The 20,776-nt window shown below is 37.7% G+C and overlaps 1 protein-coding gene across 1 annotated transcript in view; it reads left to right on the forward strand.

Moving 5' to 3' along the window:
- Window positions 1-20,776, forward strand: part of fbxw7 (F-box and WD repeat domain containing 7) — a 114,605-nt gene that overhangs the window by 933 nt on the left and 92,896 nt on the right. The window contains exon 2 of the mRNA XM_028442924.1: window positions 19,233-19,394. The gene's annotated coding sequence lies outside the window, so the exon portion shown is untranslated. The remainder of the gene's footprint in view (window positions 1-19,232; window positions 19,395-20,776) is intronic.

Genomic DNA, 20,776 nt, shown 5'->3' on the forward strand with positions numbered 1-20,776 from the left:
CTCTAAAAAGCTTTTATTTAAAAGCTTTCTTGACCCAAATGTTTACAAACACCCAAAGATTCATTGAAAATCTTGAAGCTTTAAAACAAACTCAATCTTGCCTAAAATTGTGCATATGACATCAAAACCAGCAGTAACTTCAGAACAGCAGTTCACCTTTTGCATTGTATGCATTCATACACACATGAACCTGGAAACACTTTTTACAGGCTTTCTTCTTTTGGGATGTTTTGATCCCTTTCTATAGTTATCGCTATTTGACTTTTGTCAAATCATATTAAGTAATCGCTCACACTCACTAATGTCTCAACTGGAGCTCAACAGATTAATCAATGCGGCTGATTAATCGTGCTGAATTTAGCTTTCACCGATTGATCGAAGTTTGACAATACTTATCTGATGTATTACTTTTTTGCTGCGTGAAAGTTTTGTGGCTCTGTGCTTTCTGCATTACAAGCTGACACTTAAGAATAGGCAGTAATAATTACAAAATGACAACACAAGTTCATAGTTTACAGTTACATTTAGCCTCTTTTGATTTATCCATGTTTACTGTTTAAGACTATAAGCAACTTTATTTTTGCATTTATTTTTTAACATTGTGTTGATAGTGTTACTAATTAAAGTCTTTATTATTTATTTATTTTTAGTAGTGTTCTGCTTTGTTGTCTTGTATCATATTTTGGATACTTTAAGAAACTTGTCTTCACGTACAGTGTATATCATAAATCGGCCAATACATCAGTTATTGACGTATAAATCGATATCGTATAGCTTCTATAGGGGTCGCCAACACGGTGCCCGCGATTTATTTTCCAGGATTCAAACTCGCAAAGATAAAATACATATGAGATATGTAGTCAGTACTTAGTAAAGTTAAATACTGCTGACAGTTTAAAAAATAAATAAATACATAAAAAAAATAACCACCTTTAAATGACCTGAAACATAATTTTTAAAAATGCAAGGTGGATTCTTTTTAAAATGTAATGAAAATGAAACGATTGCATAAATTAGGAGGAATAAAGTGTTGCATGTTGAAATTTCCTGTCTTTTTAAGTTACTGCTATCCTTCCTTATTATCTTACTTTCTAAAGTGAAACCGTGAAAATGTAATATTTCACAATTGCTTTTCTAACTGGTAGCCCTTCAGACTGTACAGTACCTATGAAGTGGCTCACGGTTTCAAAAAGGTTAGTGATCCCTGATCTGTAGCCACTTATACATATTCTAATTGCTCAAAAAGTTTTGGAACCAGCCTATCATACGGCCGACCTATATAGACAAAACATTTGTATGCAGAAACCAAGCTAAAAATATATATCCACAAGAACAGAGAGCTAAAGAATATTTTGTGTGTTGTGTTTGACATGTTTTTCTCAATCCATATCAACCCTCATCAGAGTCACAGTATAGGAGCTCTTGCACATTCCCTCCTACCAACAGTTTTGAGACTCATCAAACCCATTATATGCTATTTATTTTTTTTCTGACTCCAGGTTGAAACCACACTATCTAGAGCATTGGTTCTCAACTGGTCGGTCAGGACCCAAAAGTGGGTAGCGGACCTGTACTGGGTAGGTCGTGGACAGGTGGTCAAAAATATATATATACTTAGTAGCTGTGCTTCCATTAACCCTGTAAATGCGCAAAATCTAAATGGCGCAATAAAAACTGATAATGGAAACACCTGAATTTTGAAAAAAAAAAACACTAAAATATATCTCAAAAGTTTTCACGCTTTCATGAGGAGGAATTCCTGACGTTTCGATATTAAAATGTGTCGCAAAAGCGCTATGGAAACACCTTTTCCGCAAATACACATCACAGAACAAGGCTCAGAATGTGTAGACAGAAGAGGAGACCGGAACATCCGACATTTCTTAACATTATTCCAAAACAACCTTCAATGGAAACGCGTTCAAAGCACAATCATACTTTGTCGACATTTAGAAATATCGCTTTTGTTTTGCACAAATCTGTAATGGAAACCCAGCTACCGTCTCTCATGTTGGACTTGTCTTTTATTTTGAAATATTTTTTTCTTTTAATAGTCATGCTGTGCAATACATATTGCACAGGAAAACTTATAGAATGAAGTTTTAAAAAGGATGATATGTGTGTATTCAACAGCTATTTTTGAATGAACTAAATTTGGTTGCTTGAAATCTTAAAAAAAAAAAAGTGAGTCGCGATTTATTGACTGTGGCAAAATATGGGTCCATGGTGAGACCATTTCAGAACCCCTGATGTAGAGCAGGGTTCTGGCCAAGAATTTCCACAGCATAGGGGATCGCATGGTGAGCACAGTTTTAAAATGTATAACTTTATGAGCCAAATTTATTGAAGCAAAGCTAAAGTTGGGTTTGGTTTTGTTGTTTTTTTTTTATTATCTTTGTTCCAGCCTTACTTTAAAGTTAAGTTATTTGTTGAATTGGAGAAGATGATGATGAATGTAGTTAGTTACTCATGCTTGATATACAATATATATATATGTGTGTGTGTGTATAGGTCCTCCACTAATAAATACTCACACACTGTGTAGACAGAAATATTTTATTCAAAAGACTGATTCCAAGACTCACTTTTCAAATTTAAATGAGGTATTATGTGGGACCTGCTGTAATATTGGAACATACACACACTTGCGTGCCCGTGTGCACATACATGCGGAAGATGCACACATTTAATTGGGCCAAAAAAAGAAGGGCCGGCCTGAGAGAACACGGCCCAAACCTGTCTGACCAGAATGAAGATGGAGGTCTCTTTAAGCCTGAACACGTTTCAATCAGATGGTAATCACATCTGTGCGCGCGCATGTAATATGATCCGTTGTGAGTTAGAAACATGACGAGCAGCTTCATGTGCGACAGACACACCATCTAGTTGAAGCACACAGTGTATATTGGTCGGTAATTACAGTTACCAAGCAGAGTATGTACACTGGCAGCATTGGTGTCAGCTAAGTGATGCCAGGGGTCCTCTGGCTCCTTGGGCAAAGACTGGCATTCTAGCAGATCGCCTGTATTAAATGGATGGTGCGGCTGATGTATTTGTTTCTCGGTGATGGAGATTAAAAACGTTTTAACAACCCCATACATGCCTGGAAGTGCCTTCTGTGTCCAAGTGTGCAACAATTATTACGACGGAACCAATTAAAAAAGGAAAAACTACGGATAATCCCCCCCTACGGGAAAAAAATTGCTATATATCATCACACTTCCAATCAGGGGGCCCCAACGCTCAACAGCCGTGGCGAGAAACCTGCTAGAGGAAGCTTGCCTGCAAATTCTGATCAGACATTTTGTGTCCTGATTGGATTTAAATCACTAAAAACCTCTGCTCCACAAAGAAGCTCTCAAACTGAATACAAAGCCCCGTGGGTGTCACTATCAGTGCGGCTTGTTTTGCAGGAGTGGGTTTTAGTGAAGGGAGGGATATAGTTTTCAGAAAATCCTTAAATGGAGAAAAAAGGAAAAGCCACAAGAAGCAGAGATGAGAGGAATTGGCCAACTCTAAGAGAGGGAAAACTGTTCCAGTCATTCATCACAGCAAGCTAGCAGTAAACACAAAATAGCACAACAAAGTTTTTACTCACTTGAAGTAATGAAAAAATATGATCTAGTTGCAGCTAAACATAGAATCAAACCCAAATTCGCCAACATTGTTTATTTCAAATCACATGTATCAAGTCTAGTACCGTAGTTAACCTGAGTCATGTGTACTGTTCTATTATCTACAGTTATTCTGATTGTTTTAGAGCATGTTACAGATTAGTCTCTTTATTCATTTATTGGGAGTCATATTGTAACACTGACGTCCTAAAAGTAATTTAGTCTGACAAACTAATCGGGTTATAGAAGACTGTATTTAAAACTCTTGGTTGAACATCACTTTGATATATACAGTATATACGTGTTTGATTTTAGGGGTGGCAATCTTTAGGCACCTCATGATTTAATTACGATTATCAGAACTCTGATTGGAGGATTTGAAATCCTCAGGTCTTTTAGAAAACAAGGTTGCTGTGAGATTTCATAAGAATCAAAATACTGAAAGCATGGACATTGTCATAGTTGCATCATAGAAGGTAGCGTTAGTCAAACTGAGACTCGTTGCACAGCTCCAGCTGATGATCTATGGAGCACATGGATGAGAATTTATAGTCCATTAAGGTCTTTACAGTTTAATTTGTTGCTAATTGTTTACTTTTTGAACAAACATGATTAGAGACATTAATTTGTTTAAAGGGACTTCCGGTTTGGGTGAACATTGGCTAGGGTGCGTCGTCTCTGTCTCCCGCAGCTACAACTTTGAAAATCTACTTTTTCCTTAAAACCCCCAACCTGCTTCGAGGGTTATAACTATTATCTAAACCTAAACCAGCCCAGAGAGATGTCGAAAGCTACAAAGTCTGCAAAAAAGACAGAAGCGGATGCCTCTGCGACTAATAGCGACACAGCGCTAACTAGCATAGCCGCCATGCTGGAGGCCCACAGAGCAAGCCTTGCAGCCAACTTTAAAGCTTCATTTGCCGCTTTGGAAATGAGACTTGAAAAAATACAGTCAACGATGACAGAGCAGGGTCAACGTATAGACTCTTTAGAATCCCATGTCAAGCTGCAAGACCAGCGGATCCGGGCACTGGAGGAGAAGTGTGTGGCACTTGAGGCTAACAACACCAAGCTAACGGCTAAGGCTATCGATTTGGAGGGCCGCAGCCGCAGAAATAACATTAGAATAATCGGCTTGCCTGAATCCATCGAGGGCCCCAGACCCACAAGTTTCTTAGCTGACATTCTGGCAGAGATATTTGGTGACCAGATTCTACAGTCTCCTCCTGAGTTGGACAGGGCCCACAGGACGCTCACCGCCAAACCACAACCAGGCTCCCGACCGAGACCGGTGATAGTCCGTCTCCATCGCTATCAGACCAGGGAATTGATCATCCGAGAGGCCCGTAAAAGCCGAGGGAAGCTCCAGTACCGGGGGTCACCAATTCAGATCTTCGAGGATTACACGCCAGAGGTCGCCGAGGAACGGGCTAAATACTGTGTGGTGATGGCCCAGCTCTATAATCTCAACCTTCGGCCTGCACTCCTTTTCCCGGCCCGACTGCAGATTACCCTAGAGAACGGAGCGAGGAGGAGATTCTCATCTCCGGAGGAGGCCTCAGTCTTTGTGGCCGATTATCAACAAACCCCGAGGCCTGATTAGCTTAGGTGGTAACTCACCGGCCGTTGATGTGGGCTAAGGTAACCTAGCCTCCTTACAAGAGGGGGCAAAATTAACATTACACATCAGTAAGCTGCTTGTTTCAAACAGGAACCTTTTGTGCCTTAGCACCAGTCAGTGTTTATTTATTTTTTACTCTATTTGGACAATATACTTGGTTATCTTGTTTGCTTGGAGAGGTTTGGAGTCGTGTTTGACATTGTGGAGCTCAGGCCTGAAGCCTCACTGTTTGACTGTTCTGATGTGTAGCCGGATAATAGTTCATAGGATGATGTTGTGCTGTTAAGTTACTACATGGTGAGAAACTACTATAATTTTTCTATGTATATAATGAGGGAGGAATTGTGACTACAATTGACCATTTAATTTTCAAATCCAAGTGTTTAATGTATTGTATTTCAGGATCTCTTATTATTATTATTTTTATTTTTTTTGTTATAAGTATTTTTAATTTGCTTTACTTTGTTTTCACCAGGTTTTGACTATTTAATCGCTTCAGGTATTCAATACCTCTCAAATGTTTATACGTACATTGCACAAGATTATTTTATTAATTTATTTTACTTTACTATTATTATTTTAAATTTTACTTGTTTATTTTTCTTTTCATTATTTACTTTACTTTATTTAATTTTCAATTCATTGTTGCTATTGATTTATACTGAGTATTCAAAACCTCTCCCATATCTATCTACGCGTTGTACAAAAGTTATTAACATGTTCAAGGTTCACACAAAGGACTTTGGGGGTTTCAAACAGTATAAAGAAGCTGCAGAGCTGAGACAGACAGAAGAAGAGGAAAGGTGACACAGAAAGGGAAGGTCGAAGAGTTGGGGAATGGGGAAGGGGGGTGGGGAAGAACCTCTTTACCTGAAACTGTTTACTTAGAATTTAGTTTTTTGTTTGTCTTCATCTCATGTTGTGCTGTCTCTGTGCAGAGGTTCACATGCACCTCTGGCTGCTTGCTCCCTGGAGTTGACCTACCAATCTACTGCTGGATGCTGGATCATGGCTAGTGTAGTCAATGGGGGTGCTGCTAGTGGATGGGCTGTGAGGATCATTTCACTAAATACTGGTGGGCTAAACGCTGCGATCAAACGTACGAAAATTATGACCCATATCAAAAACCTCAATGCCGACATAATGTTTCTTCAAGAGACTCATCTATGTAACGCAGATCACATAAAATTAAATAGGCCTTGGATTGACAAATATTTTCATTCTCAATTTAATGTGAAAACAAGGGGTACAGCTATATTGATCAGGAAAAATGTACACTTTAACCCAGATAGAGTACTGACAGACTCAAGCGGTCATTATGTTGTTGTCACGGGGACATTATACGAAAAACAAGTAATCCTAGTATCAGTCTATGCTCCCAATTGGGACGATCACAATTTTGTAAGCTCACTATTTGCTACCATTCCCAATTTAGACTCACATCTGCTAATAATGGGAGGAGACATGAATTGTGTAATTGACCCGATACTAGATAGGTCTGTCACACGATCAGCCACACCAACTAAAATGTCTCAGGCTTTTTTCACATTTATGGCACAATACGGATTTATTGACCCCTGGCGACTCTTACATCCCTCCATTAAACAATACTCCTTTTTTTCTCATGTACACCGTTCCTTTTCCCGTATAGACTATTTCCTGATGGATAAAAAACTTTCCTCAGCAATTATCTCTACTCAGTACGTACCCATCACAGTGTCGGATCATTCCACGGTAATTTTGGACCTCCATTTTAGTATAGACTCCAACACCTAGTGGAATAGACTTGATTCTTAAGGCTAAAACCTTAACAAAAGGCCATCTTTCATTCTTTTATAAATTACTCTCTCCTATGAGCGAATCTATTAATGAAATCAAGGTACACTGGGAGTCAGAACTACAACTTAATTTCTCTGAGGATTTCTGGGAGGGGGCCTTGAGGGCTGTTAACTCGTCGTCCAGTTGTGCTAGACTCTCTCTCATACAATTTAAGGTCCTGCATAGATTACATTATAGCAAGGAGAAACTTTCAACCCTCTATCCAGACACCGTTGACCAAAATTGCAATAGATGTTCTCAAACCCCATGCAATCTCACTCATATGTTTTGGTCATGTCCTAAACTGTCCACATTTTGGCAACTATTCTTTAAAACAATTTCAGATGTTTTGGACATTAATATACTTTCTACCCCACATATTGCCATTTTCGGCAAACCTCCAGACGACCTTCGTACTACGAATATTCAAAACAATGTCATAGCCTTTGCGACCCTTATTGCTCGTAGAAGATTCCTCTTGTTATGGAAGTCTTCCCTACCACCTTCAGTCAAAGTTTGGTTACGCGACATTCTCTCTCTTCTTAAACTTGAAAAGATCAAGTTCTCACTTAGAGGCTCATCTAATAGATTCTACTCCCACTGGAGACCATTGCTCTCCTATTTGGATGGGCTCCCAGCTACGGAAGTCTGTTTGTAAGCACCCACTGTGGGCTCATGTGAGCACCACTTCTCTCTGTGTCGGTCCACTGGCGGCAGATGACCCCCCCACAACATATTCATTATGAAATATGCCAGCATGGCGGTTCTGCATCAACAACCAGGGAGTGGGCAGCCATCGATATTCATTCTGTACTGTTGTTGACAGCTATTCAGGCAGGTATGAGGATGCGCACATGCATGGTTCATGTGTAGATGTGTAGCTGCTCATGTGCACTTAAATATGTGTGGACATGTGTATATGTGGGGGTGTATGTGCTGTGCAGAGGTAAGTGTATGTACTTTTTCATATCTATTTTGTAGTCATATTTGCACGGTAATTATTTAAGAGGCTCAGGGGTTTGGGGTGAGGGGAGGGCGGGGCTTTCTTTGTTTCGTTTGGATCAAGTTTTTGTCTTGTTTGTCCAAATTGTTCAATTGTATAAAAAGAAAAGAAAATGTACGCTTTTTGTATACAGTTATATCTGTGACTTGCATTTCATAAATAAAATTATAAAAAAAAAAAAAAGATTTGTTTAAAGGAGCATAGGGCAGGATTTGAGAAAAAATAAACTTTCAGTTTAAGTTTTTATAATGCTAATGGGTGATGAAGTGCTCTAAACCAAAGAGAATGAGTCCACACACATTTCTACCTTTTGCCTTGGAAAGATTGTGTGATATAGAGATGTCCAGAAAAAAAAGTTGTAGGCTTAAAAAAAAAAGTAGAAGGCTCAAATTCACAGCGAGTTGCCGCCACTATGCGCCGATGATGCGCGATGCCTAAGGGGGTTAGGGGGCATCCCCCCCCCCCCCCCGGAAAATTTAGCAAAAGTGATGCTATATGGTGGCTTTTGGTGCATTATATTAGTGGAATTATGAATTTTCTTCTGTCTATTTTGTAGCACTTTTCTTAGCATGATGTATTTTCTCACCTTTTTTTTGTTTGCATGATGCATTTACAAGTTGAAATGTGGTATCTATGATAATGATGACAAAGAATTGAGCATTATTTTCAGTTTATCTCTTTCCAGTTGAAAATGTACCTACTGATAGTATACCAGTAGTATAGGCGCGTGGTCTCTTAGTAGTAGGGATGCACTGAAAGGAAAATTTGTGGCCGAAGCCGAATAAAATATAAACGCTTGGCCGAATATCGAATGCAGTTAAGTTTTTCACTATTTTTTTTAATAGTGCATAAATAGCCTAGAATACATTTTTAGACATGTTTATTAAAGAAAATAAATGTTTATTGAATATTATGACATTTTGAAATATTCCAGTAGCCGTTGCTTTTCAAAAAAACAAAGTTTTTCATTAGCCTTTCAAATAAAACATGCATTCTATAAAAAATCTAAAGTGCATTAAAGGGGAGGTATGATGAAAAAAATCACTTTAAAGGGATCTATATCACTGTAGCAAAACCATTATAGCTGCAGAACAGCTTTAAATTGTTAACCCACTTTATGTTCCCTGAAAAAGGCCTTTTTGTATAATTCTGAAATGTACATTATTTTTCAGTTTTGGGTAACCAAACCTTTTGTTTATAGCTTGTTTTGTTCTTCTGTAATCAGCAGTTTCACACAAATTGCCAGTTTGTAGCAAAAAGCTGAGAAAAAAAGCCTTTTTCTGAAAAAAACTTAGTTTTAACAGTTAGTGACTTTGAAGCAATTTTTTTTGCTTTAAGGACACCTCAACATTGGTTTCCTTCTATAAAACTATAAAAACAACACTGAGACTGGGCTGTTGATGGCAACATTATTGTTATTTTGCTATCTAGGTCAGAGTTGAATGGTTAGCCAGCTACAGCTGGTTCAGAACGCTGCTGCTCGGTCTTAACCAGAACAAAGAGAACACATTACTCCAGTTTTAAAATCTTTACACTGGCTTCCAGTCAGCCTCAGAATAGACTTTAAAGTTCTGCTGCTGGTGTATAAATCTGTGAATGGGTTTGGTTCAGAATACATCAATGAGATGTTAATCAGATATGAACCCAGCAGGTCTCTCAGATCCATGGACACAGGTCAGATAGTGGAGCCCAGAGCTCACAGTAAACATGGTGATGCTGCGTTTAGTTGTTATACTGCAAAGAAGTGGAACAAACTGCCAGCAGAGCTGAAGTCAGCATCACATGTGAACATTTTTAAAAGTTTAAAAGTTAAAGGCACTCTTTTTCTCTACTGCGTATGATTGAGAGGGAGATTTTTTGGTAATGTTGTTAACATGTGTTTGTTGATGATTTTAAATGTTTTTACTGATTTAAAAATTTTTTTTGCCGACTTTAATGTTCTTAAAGATTTTACGCTGTTGAATGTTTTCTGTGGCACTTTTTGTTCATGTAAAGCACATTGAGTTGCCTTGTGTATGAAATGCACTATTACAAATAAATTTGCCTTGCCTTTGCTTACTGTATTTTGGCATTTCTCCAAGTCTCTCCCCCGTCATTCTCCCCACACGCAACTTCCTCCTTCTCCCGGACATGCCAAGTGTCACCGCTTGCCCCGTTTTTCTGATCGTTTTCTCTCACCATGGCGATACTCAATACTCCAATTAGTTCTACACATGCTTTGGTCGAGTGTGAGCTGCTTTGCGCTGCTGTGAACTTGAGCATTAACTCGTAGCACCATTTTCTGTCTTGTAAACTCTTTTTCTCTTCCTCTGAGCTCTTCCCATCACGGGTGATCTCTCATCCAAAGATGTGCTGCTGCCACCTACATGTCACCAGTTGGTCACTACATCATGGTACAAGTTCGAATTTTCATAGGAAAGCTTCGTCACACTGTCTCCGAGCAACCCTAACAGAAAAACACAATTGACGTCTTTAGACGTCACTGAGTTAATGTCAACATTAGATCAGCGCACAAGTAACAAGCGAAAGTGAAACACAAACAGGGGTGCAGTGCGTCCAAGAGACCTATTGGATCTATTTACATAATCCATGTATCAAAGATGAAGATAATCCATGTTATTGTGCAGAAAAAGAAATGTTTCAACGGTCTATTCCTTTAAAATTGTCCTCTGCGTCATTCTCCTTTTCCCACGGATCACTGCTCTCACTGTTATACAGATAAAATTGCTTTCTTCAGGGCTACAGCTGCTTCAGCAGGAAAGAAAGAACGCTGTGCACAAACACTGTGACCGAACCCGACCACCTTTTCTAAATATCTTTCAGAATCCGACCCGTTTGGTGCCGTCTGGTCCCGTCAGGGTTCGGTTTGTTATCCATCCTCTTGTTAAAGTATCAGCTGTAAACAGTTGATGTGCGCCCCCGCAGCGGCGTGGCTGATGACTGCAGTTACCCTATCCACCGTGGTGTCACTATGGAGTCTGATTTCTAGATCCTGCCCTTTAAATGATTTTCTCAGAAACTCAACTAAAATAAGGTGTTTGTAAAGCATATTTAAGATAATCCCTTGAGCGTTACCAACGGTCGGTGGCAGTGAACATGTTCAAAATATTATATAAATCACAAACCTTTAAAACACCGCCTTAAAAGATACCTTTAGAAAAATTTCAATGCAAGCTCTATTGAAAAAGGCTTGGAGGTTTAGTCAGCTAATGTTTGTCTTAAGTCCTTGTCAACAAAACACAGACGGCACCATTTTTTAGTTGATTAGCTGTAATCAGGCACGACTCCATCACAATTTCTGGTCTCTCTTCACCTAGAGCAGGGGTCTGCAACCTTTACTCTACAAGGAGCGATTTTGCCTCATCACACTAGGATTAAAGTCTTCCCATAGCCAAAGAAATACTTTTCCAATGAAGACGGTATTGTATTAAATTTTATACAGTTAAAATTATATAGAATGTTTGATTTGATTTTTATTGATCATGCAAAAAAACCAGTTTAAAATAAAATAAATTAACATAAAGAAATAAAACAGTATTTTGCATCTTCAAATTCTTACATACTGTATCTCAGTTTACATGAACACAATGTTATATAAAGAAGATTTTTTTCAGTTAATGTATTTGAAAGGCTTCAAAAAGTAACTTAATTTGATAACACATGATCATGTGGTCAACACATGCTAATTGCTCATTTCTTGCCACACATAAAGCAAGCATATTTAACTGGCACATTGGTGGTTACATGAGTCTCTCTCCAGACAATTAAAATCTCTAATTTCTTCCAAAATAGTGTTTTTGTTGGTTTAGTTATTTTACTAGGGATTTAAAACTTACGGTTTGCCACAGGTGCGGGAAAGTTGATGATCTGTAGATGTTGCAGGAGGTGAAGTAGGAAAGTGGCTGAGTCATTGCACAACGTGATTTATTTTAGGTTAACACATTGTGATATAAATATTTTGTTATTAATCATTAATAGTTTCTGTAAAAAAATAACTTTTTTTCAATAGTTTTTTTTTTTAAAGCTATAGGGAGCCATTGCATAACAGTCAAAGAGCCACATTAGGCTCCAGAGCCACAGGTTGCAGACCCCTGACCTAGAGCAATCATCTGCCAGTCCTGAGTGTAAAATAACATGACGGACCACAAAACCTTGTGTTGTTCGTACTAAAACAATGTTTAAGAAAATCACTACAAAAACATAAACAGAAAATACATAAAGAAGATGGGAGTCTGGCTGAAAAAGGCTGCTCCCCATCCGTTTTATGTTGAGCAATAAAATAGTTCAGAAAAGTAATTATGAGGTGTTAAAAACCCAATAAAAAAGTGCCTACTGTTTTGTTTCTTAATACATAAACACAATTGATAACATGAAGGTCCACATGTTCCTGTTGTGTTGCAAACTGCAACAACAAGCCTCTGTTATTTTTAAGGGTGTGTGAGGTGTTAAAATGAACATGTGAGTTTGTAACATCTTCTAAAGAGATTAAATTTGGTCCGTGACTAGGAAGATTAACCAAACCAACAAAAATGTAGACTATTCCCAGTCATACTGGTGACAAAACATTACCAATATTTCATGTCAAACGCATACAATTCAGCTTGACTCACTGATGCACCTGGACAGCTGGCAGACAAACTTGGATAAGCTACGTATTGGTCACAGTGTCAACATGTAGCGTAGTGTGTTAAAACAGGGATAAGCGTTTATAGCTTAATATTTGGTGTTTAAAGCATAACTTGAATACTTGGAGGACCCACCCACTTTTTTACTCATGTTTGAACTCATAACTTCATGTCAGAGGAGCAACAAACTCGAGGGTGAAAACGCCTAATGCAATGCTCCCAAAAAAAAAAGTACTATACTTTCCATAGACTTTTTAAAGGGCTCCTCTTTCTTTCTTTGTTTTGTTTTTGTTTATTTTAACCTCAATTCTGTTGTGTGTTTTGATAGCTCCTTTTATATTCCTATTTATGTGGTTGCTTGATCATTGTGGATGCACTGTGTGCATCCCAAATAGAAGAGTGTCCAGCCTTTGTGCTGCTTAGTTTCAGAGAATCCATTATAGTCATCTTTGGTTCATTTTAATATAAACTGTAGACATGTCTTAGCTTATATTTTAATCCAGTTTATATCGGATCACAAGCAAAAAAAAAATAAGCATAACTTAGAACTAACTTACTTAATGGTATATAAACAACCAGGGGTGGTTAATCGACACAATTATCAATTTCCAAATATTCAGGTCTTGATTCAGTTACAAACTGACTTTCGATTCATAACAATTATTGATTACATTTTCTGTTATTGCTGATGATTGATTTTTTGTTTAAAACTATTCAGCTGCTGAATCATTTGACTTTATTGAGTAACACCTCCTATCCAATAAACATTTAATAAATAATGAATATATAACAAATGCATTTTCAAATTAGAAGGGCAAACCCTGTATTACAATTTGAACAATGTAAATTAGCAACTTTTGGAAATTTAAGAATCTATACATGATCGTCAATGACAAAAGTGATTATCAGTGTTTTTCACCACCCTTAATAATGATATATGTACTTAAAAAAATGTTTTGCAGCACATTAAAAAACATTTATGAACTTGGGATGTGTGCTTTGGTTAAAGCTATAAATGAAAGCTGATAGTCTGCCTTGAACACACAGATGGTTGTTGGTTTGTGTGGTTAAGGTTTTTTTTTTTTTTTTTACTTTACATAAAGCACTTTTTTTTTTTTTTTAACAAATAGAAAGCCAAAACTGAAAGAGTTTCTCTCTCATGTCAACTGTGTGAACAGCTTATTTTCATCCTGCTGCCACCAGCACCTGCAAGTCTAAACCACATGTGGTTTTCCAATAAGATGCACATTGCAGAGTGGTAACTGGTTGTTACATTTCTCTCTGTCATCTGGTCCCCTCCTAAACAAAGTTTTTTTGGCTTTGGACAGCCTGCTCAAATAAGGTTGCTGCCATCAGTAGCGCAAACTTGCGATGGTAAATCTGAATCTTAACTCTGGAATATTGTAATATATGTATCCTCCTTTGTGTGTCAGCAACATAACCCAAAGACCTAAAAGGGCTCAATGCTTTTGAGGTCCATGTGATATAAAAGATCACATGGTGGCTTTCTTTGTGCAATCCACAGAACAGAGCTTTTACTGTTTCCTTGTCAGTTCACTGTCACAACCATTTGATTAGTGTAATATATTTTCCTGACTTTTCCAAAGGGAATCGCCAGTTTATTGCAAACATGCACTTTTGTATTGTGCTTGAAGGCATGATAATTTGCTACATTACAAATTTCTTCAAACTGCTCAAATTACAGCAAAAATTAACATATTTTGGAAAATAATTTAATTGCCATTTTTTCCTCAATATTGCGATTGTGATTTAATATGCGATTATTTATTTATTTTATTTATTCAGTGAACACAAGCAATAAATCAATCTGTTTCATAATAAGCAATTTCAGATTTATTTAAACTAAAAAAAATTTGCTGCCTTTGCGATTAGAAAATCTCATTTTGATATCGCGATAATATTGCAAATGCAATTAATTGTTCAGCCTTAGTAAACAGTCATAATAATTTGAAATAGCAATGATTTAAAAAAAAAAAAAAAAAAAATATATGCAAATTTCATAAGAAAGAGGCAATTTGTTTTTTTATCGTTTTCTCCCAACAGAACATTTAATGTGATCATAGTGTTTTGGGCGTATATATCTCGTGATAAAGATCTATAATTTACTCATGACTTTAATTCATCAACAATTTGTATGGCTCGTTAATGGCTTGATGAGAATTCATTTGAGGTTACCTAAATAAGCTAATAATAAGCTGCACCGCAGTGTTCCAGTATATGACATTATTTTGGAAATACAGGAGCAAGACAAGGCTTAAGGTTTTAGAATGCTCAGTTTTAGTGTGACTATGCATTGGATCAATGAACTAAAAAATAAGCGTCATTAGCTATTTCTGTGTGGGTCGAGTCCACAAAGAAAAGCAGGGTAAATGGAGAAGGAAGTGAAAGCTCTTTTCTGTGCGGATGGCTAAGAAGTATCTTCAGTCTGTGGGAGATCTCTTGAACGGTTTGTATACAGGACGTCATCAAGAAAGGCTTTGCAGGGACAAAAGGCAGAGACATAAAACCCAACTAGGCAACTTTAAAAGACTGGTCTGGTAGTAATTAGACAGATGTTAAAATACTGCACTCACGGGGGTGTTTATCTCCTGCAACTTATGACAGGCAGTGTTGTGCTCCAATTCATCAAATAAAGCTGCAGCTGTAAAATTTTGGAATTTAGCTTAAAGAAAACCTGCACTAAGTGTATAGTTTTGTTTTTGTTCTTAATCAGATATTGTTCAATAGGAATGAGAATCTGAGGTGCTTCCCCTCTGCGTCCTTGCTACTCCTTCCTTTAAATGTTTAAAAGCACTTGGTACTACAGATTCAACAGCAGTGGAGGATGTGTAGTGCTGTAGAGAGATACTCTTGCTGTCTATCTGCAAGGCACTAGAAACATGTTAATAATTCAGTGCTGTGCCATGTAACTCTGAGCTGCCTAATGAACATGGGGGAACAGTCTCTCAGGCGTTTTGCTTTGATGTGGACTGGGGTGTGAATGCAAGGTGACATTGTCAGGGACAGAAGGAAGCAACTGTCTTGGGCAAAACATGTAGAGAGATATTGCTTTCTAAGATTTTACTGTGGCAGACAGTTTTGGAGGCACTAGAGATCTATACATTCTTTGTTCTTGTTTTTTGACCTTTAAACCTGAGAGGACAGCAAATCTAGCAGCTTTTCAACATCTGCTTGCTTGTTATCAGGTTTTCTGCAGAGCTTCGTGACACTTCAGTACATTCATTGCTTTAGTTATTACAACACCTGTGACTGGATGCATCAATTCGTATCATCTAGGAGTAATGCACTCCCAAGCTTTAGAGGTGAAGGTAAGTGGCACTGAGCGAAGCAGCACACAGATTTGTGTCTGTGTTTTGGACTCACAGCGGTTTCAACTCAGACGTCTTCAATCTTTCCCTAATACAATCACGGCTCTTCCCCGACACTCACAACTCGTTTCCTCTCCCACCAGTCCTGTGTGAGTGTGCAGCAGAGGTGCAGCATTAAAAACATTTCAAAGGAGTCCTCTTCAAGCAGAGGTCCGGTTGGCATAGAAACGGCTGTCTGTGTGAATAGAGGCTTCTCTTTCACGCCTGGTCAGAGGTCGCCCACTGTCTCATAGTCAAAGAAGTTTCCGTCAGACCTATTTACAAGTTCACCATTTTTGGAAGAGTGGCAGGTTGTGGTACATGTAGTCACAAACTTTGTTGATTTGATGATACTACAAGTATGGAGTTCAGTTGCTGTCCTCTGAACTCTGAAGTTTACTGTCAATATACAATGAATGGATTTACTAAAAATGTCTAGTGTGGCTGGTTCAAGTGGAGTTATTTGTGCAAATGTTTTTAGAAATACTCTTCAACAACTCTTTTAAAACATCTGTTGAACTTTTAGTATTTAAACAAAACAAATAAGTCATCTTGTAGCGCTCATCACAAAATATATAATGAATGAAAAAAGACAACACTGACTACAGATGAGAATAAATCCTACATAAAAAGGACAAAAAAAAATGAAATTGTGTTCAGAACAACCTAAGACTGTTTGACTAGAGAGACAAGCTTTGATGTAAATTTTCTGTGTTCAAAACAGGGGACGGGACTTGGATAAGCAAACTGCTTCTCTCGTCTCCTTTTTTGGCATGGACAAAAAAAAAAAAGGAATAACAAAACTTCTGTGAATGCAACCATGTCGGAAATAAACTGAATAAATAAATAATTGTTAAGAAAAAACCCAAGAATTCCCTTTGAACAAGCATCAGCTATAGTAGGGGGAAAAACATCACCCTTTAACGGGAAGAAACTTAGTGGCAGCCATCTGCCTCGACTTGTTGAGGTTAGTGGACAGAAGGAGAACAGAACACGATAGAGGGAAAGAACATCAATGTCCCAGAGTAGAGACTGGTTGAGCCGTAAACCACAGATGAGGAACTGCAAACTCCAGCATCATGACAGCTGAAACTGAAAAAAGAGAGAGAGAAAGCAAAGATTAAATAGATTACTCTTGAATGTTTGCTGCTGGTTCATTGGTTGACAGTTGTTGAATTGCATTCATATATAGTGTCTACTAGTTAGTTTTTTAAGTCTACTTTGTTACATCCTTTCCAGGTTTTGGAAGTTTTGTTGGCTTTCCCTGTGGCTTCTTGTTGTAAGGTGGGATACACCATTAAGAAGACTTCAGTCCACGGCAGAGCTAACACACATCAAAAATCAAACATGAACACATTGATTTGCTTCTACACAAATTTGAGAGACCTCACATACTTGTTTTTGGATTCGCTAAGTAATCAGGCTTTCTCAGAGGGAGCTTACAAAGTTGTCTACACACTGTCTTCTAAAACAATTGTTTCGATTAGCTAATCATCATGTCAACCATGTCGGAAATAAACTGAATAAATAAAAAAAATCATCATATAATTTTTTCTTCTTGTTGCAAGACTTTGTGGTCACACTGGTGTGTTCAGTTGGCATGCTTTGCATTGCTAGCTAGGGTTGTTTCTGGTAAATATGTTGGTCAACCTTGAATTATCAAAAGCAAAGAAGGTTGTAATTAATGATCGACCGATTCATCGGAGAATTTTTACGTGCATCGGCCGATGTGCGCTGCTGCGTTCGCCAATCCGCTTTATATACAGAGCGGCTGCTCCGTGTTGCTGGAGACAGAGGGTGCAGTGTGCAGAGCCCCTCCCCCACTAGCAGAGCGTGAAGGAAGCTCTTCAACCCCAACTGCAAGTTTTAAACTTTCAAAGCATCTTTTAACTGTTTAACTTAGCTGTTGTTTCGTGTTGTCGCAATTGTATTTAACGAGCAGCTGGCTGGAGGTTTGGTGCGTGTGTTTCTCTCTCCCTCCCTCTCTGCTTCTCAATATTACAGCCATATGAGAGCGCTGTGCTGAAAGGAGTTTTTAAAACATTTAGAAGCAGTTTACTACTTGTTGGAATATTTATTGCTGTTAATGTTGATGCAATTTAGAATAGAAACTTGAACAGTTTGTTGCTTAATGCACATCTTGTTATTTTCCTCTGCTAATTTATGTTCTGGGGTTGTGTTGGGATGGACTATTATTCATGGTTTCTTTTTGTGTTTGATACTGTAATTATATATCTTTATACTCAATAATCCTGTTAATGAAATATATCTTCAGTCAGGCCATCTTTAGTCAAAGCTATTTTCAGGACAAGGACGACCAATTCTCTTTCATAATCTTTCATGAGATGTCTCACACTATTTGTTCTACCTCACCTTTGTTAATTTCAATAAATGTTCCTTTTTTAAAATTGAGACTTACACCATTTGTTATCATCATTATGTAATTTTTATGATGTAAATTGAGGGAGCAAAAGTAGTACCGGCTCCAAATATTGGCTCAAGAAAATCGGCAGTCTGTATCGGTCATCGGCTAAGGCCAATTGAAAAAAAAAAAATCGGTATCGGCAATTCCTTTGGCACAACTTTCATAGGCACCATCATTAAACATAAACTGATTAAGCAGGTCATACATCAATATCCAAGCATTGCAACATTGTTGTAGCAGACAGATAAGTATTTGTCAAGAGTTATATGTTGGTAAAATAATTTGTAGGAAGGTTCGACTGATTCCCAGATGCTCCAGGACTTTGTTGCATTATCATGCTGGGATATTCTTCCTGAAGCTTGACCTGACTGGATCTTAACCAGGGACATGGGCAGCTGGCGGCTCAGTTAAAGTGCCTTTAAGTCTATTAGGAAGATAATCCTTAAGGGAGCGTTTCAGTGAACTGTGCGAGTTGACTGAACAAATCTGTCATTTCACTTTCTTTGGCATTCAACCCTGTCCCACGTACATTCCTTCCTTTCAGCCAGTGTCTCTCCAACACATGGTCACCATGTGCTCTCCTCATTACGCTCTAAAGCTGCCAGCCCTAAAACAGTGCACTAAATGCAAAAGCTCTTTGAACATGAATGGCTGCAAAATATTTTAGATTATCAGGATGAACCACAAGATAACTGTTATGAAGAATGTTTTTTGTGGTTTTCTCATCATTGATATTTGTTTACTTGTGTCTTTTCTAGGATTTCTCAAGCCCCCTGCCTTTCATTCTTATTGTTCCTGGCTCGGTCGGTGGCTCAGTAACTCTTCACAGTGGAAGGTCTGCAGTGCTGTAGATAACACTTACTTCCCCGCATCCGGAGACAAGCCTCTCCAAGGCCCCAGCACAGTGCCTTGACTGACAGGTTTGGGCCCCCCTCTCTCTCTTGTTTATTAACGTGTTCTACCTCTCTTGTTTATTTACATGTTCTACCTGTTTTTTTTATTGCTCATTTGTAGAGCTGTAACTAACAATTATTTTTGCAGTTAACTAATCTACCAATTATTTTTTTCGATAAAAACACTAGTCACGATTTTTTTTCTGTTTTGAATCACACATTTTGGACTGCTTTTAGCGCACCTGCTTAAATCCTTCCACCTGTCAATGTGGCCCTGTCATACTGTTTACAGAGAGGAATTAAAACAATGACCTAAAACATGTATTTGTAGTATAGTTGTTATATTTAACACATAAAATATAATTGAAATTACAATAAAATCATGAATAAATTTAATTTCACAAACTATAAGTATAAGTTGTCTTAAACAAAGTGGTAGTAGTAAACAAAGAGTCAGTGTAAATAAGTAACTTTAAAAAGCTGGAGCTAACCTGCAGGTTGTGGAGAAAATGAGGCTTAAACCAATCACAGTTCCTTTTATTTAAATCAAGTCCATAAAAGAAAACATAACATCTTGTTTGAAAGAATCTTTACAAGTTAAGAAATGTTATCCATGCTTAATGTTATCCAAATCAAATAGTTGATAATGAATTCAAGTGGTTTACTGTTCAATATAAACACTAGTATCTGATCGGGGTGGGAACCTCTGGGTACCTCATGACACGATACAAAGGTCACGATATGACGATTATCTCACGATATGACGATACTGCGATTATCGATATATTGGTCAGAAATCAATCTACGATGAGCTATGACATAAGAAAAAAAAAACAAGTGAAAAAATACAAATTTTATTTTATATCTCTGAAAGACAATAAATTGAAAGTGTCCTATGAACAGTGACACTATTTTAGTGCAACATTTCTGGAAATAAGTGTCAACATACCAATGTAAACCAATAAGTATCTCCAATCGTGCTTTCTGTAAACAAATAGGGTCTTTTTTACCAGTGACACTATTATAGTGCAATATTCCAGTAAACAATATATTGGTTCCTTCAACAAGCAGTGACAACATTTCTGTGAAGACCTACCTGCACATTTTAGTGAAAAAGTAGAAAAGGTTTTTGAAAAAAATATCGCGATGTATCGCTGTATTGAGATATCGTCACACTCCTAGTATCATAAGAAAATAACACTAAATCACTGAGTGCAGAGCTAAACATGCTTTCAGACCTAATACCTTTAAATTTCGTCTAACAAACACATTTGCATATCATTAGAAATGAAAAATGTGGGAATTATCAGCGGTACAGGGATGTCATTCCTCTTTTGGTCTGTGTACAAACCGGGGCTCCACTGTTTCTCTTTCGGGTGTCCGTGTATCTCCGTCGATTAAAGGTATTG

This window comes from Gouania willdenowi, chromosome 1, assembly GCF_900634775.1.
Source record: "Gouania willdenowi chromosome 1, fGouWil2.1, whole genome shotgun sequence".
Lineage (NCBI taxonomy): Eukaryota > Metazoa > Chordata > Actinopteri > Blenniiformes > Gobiesocidae > Gouania > Gouania willdenowi.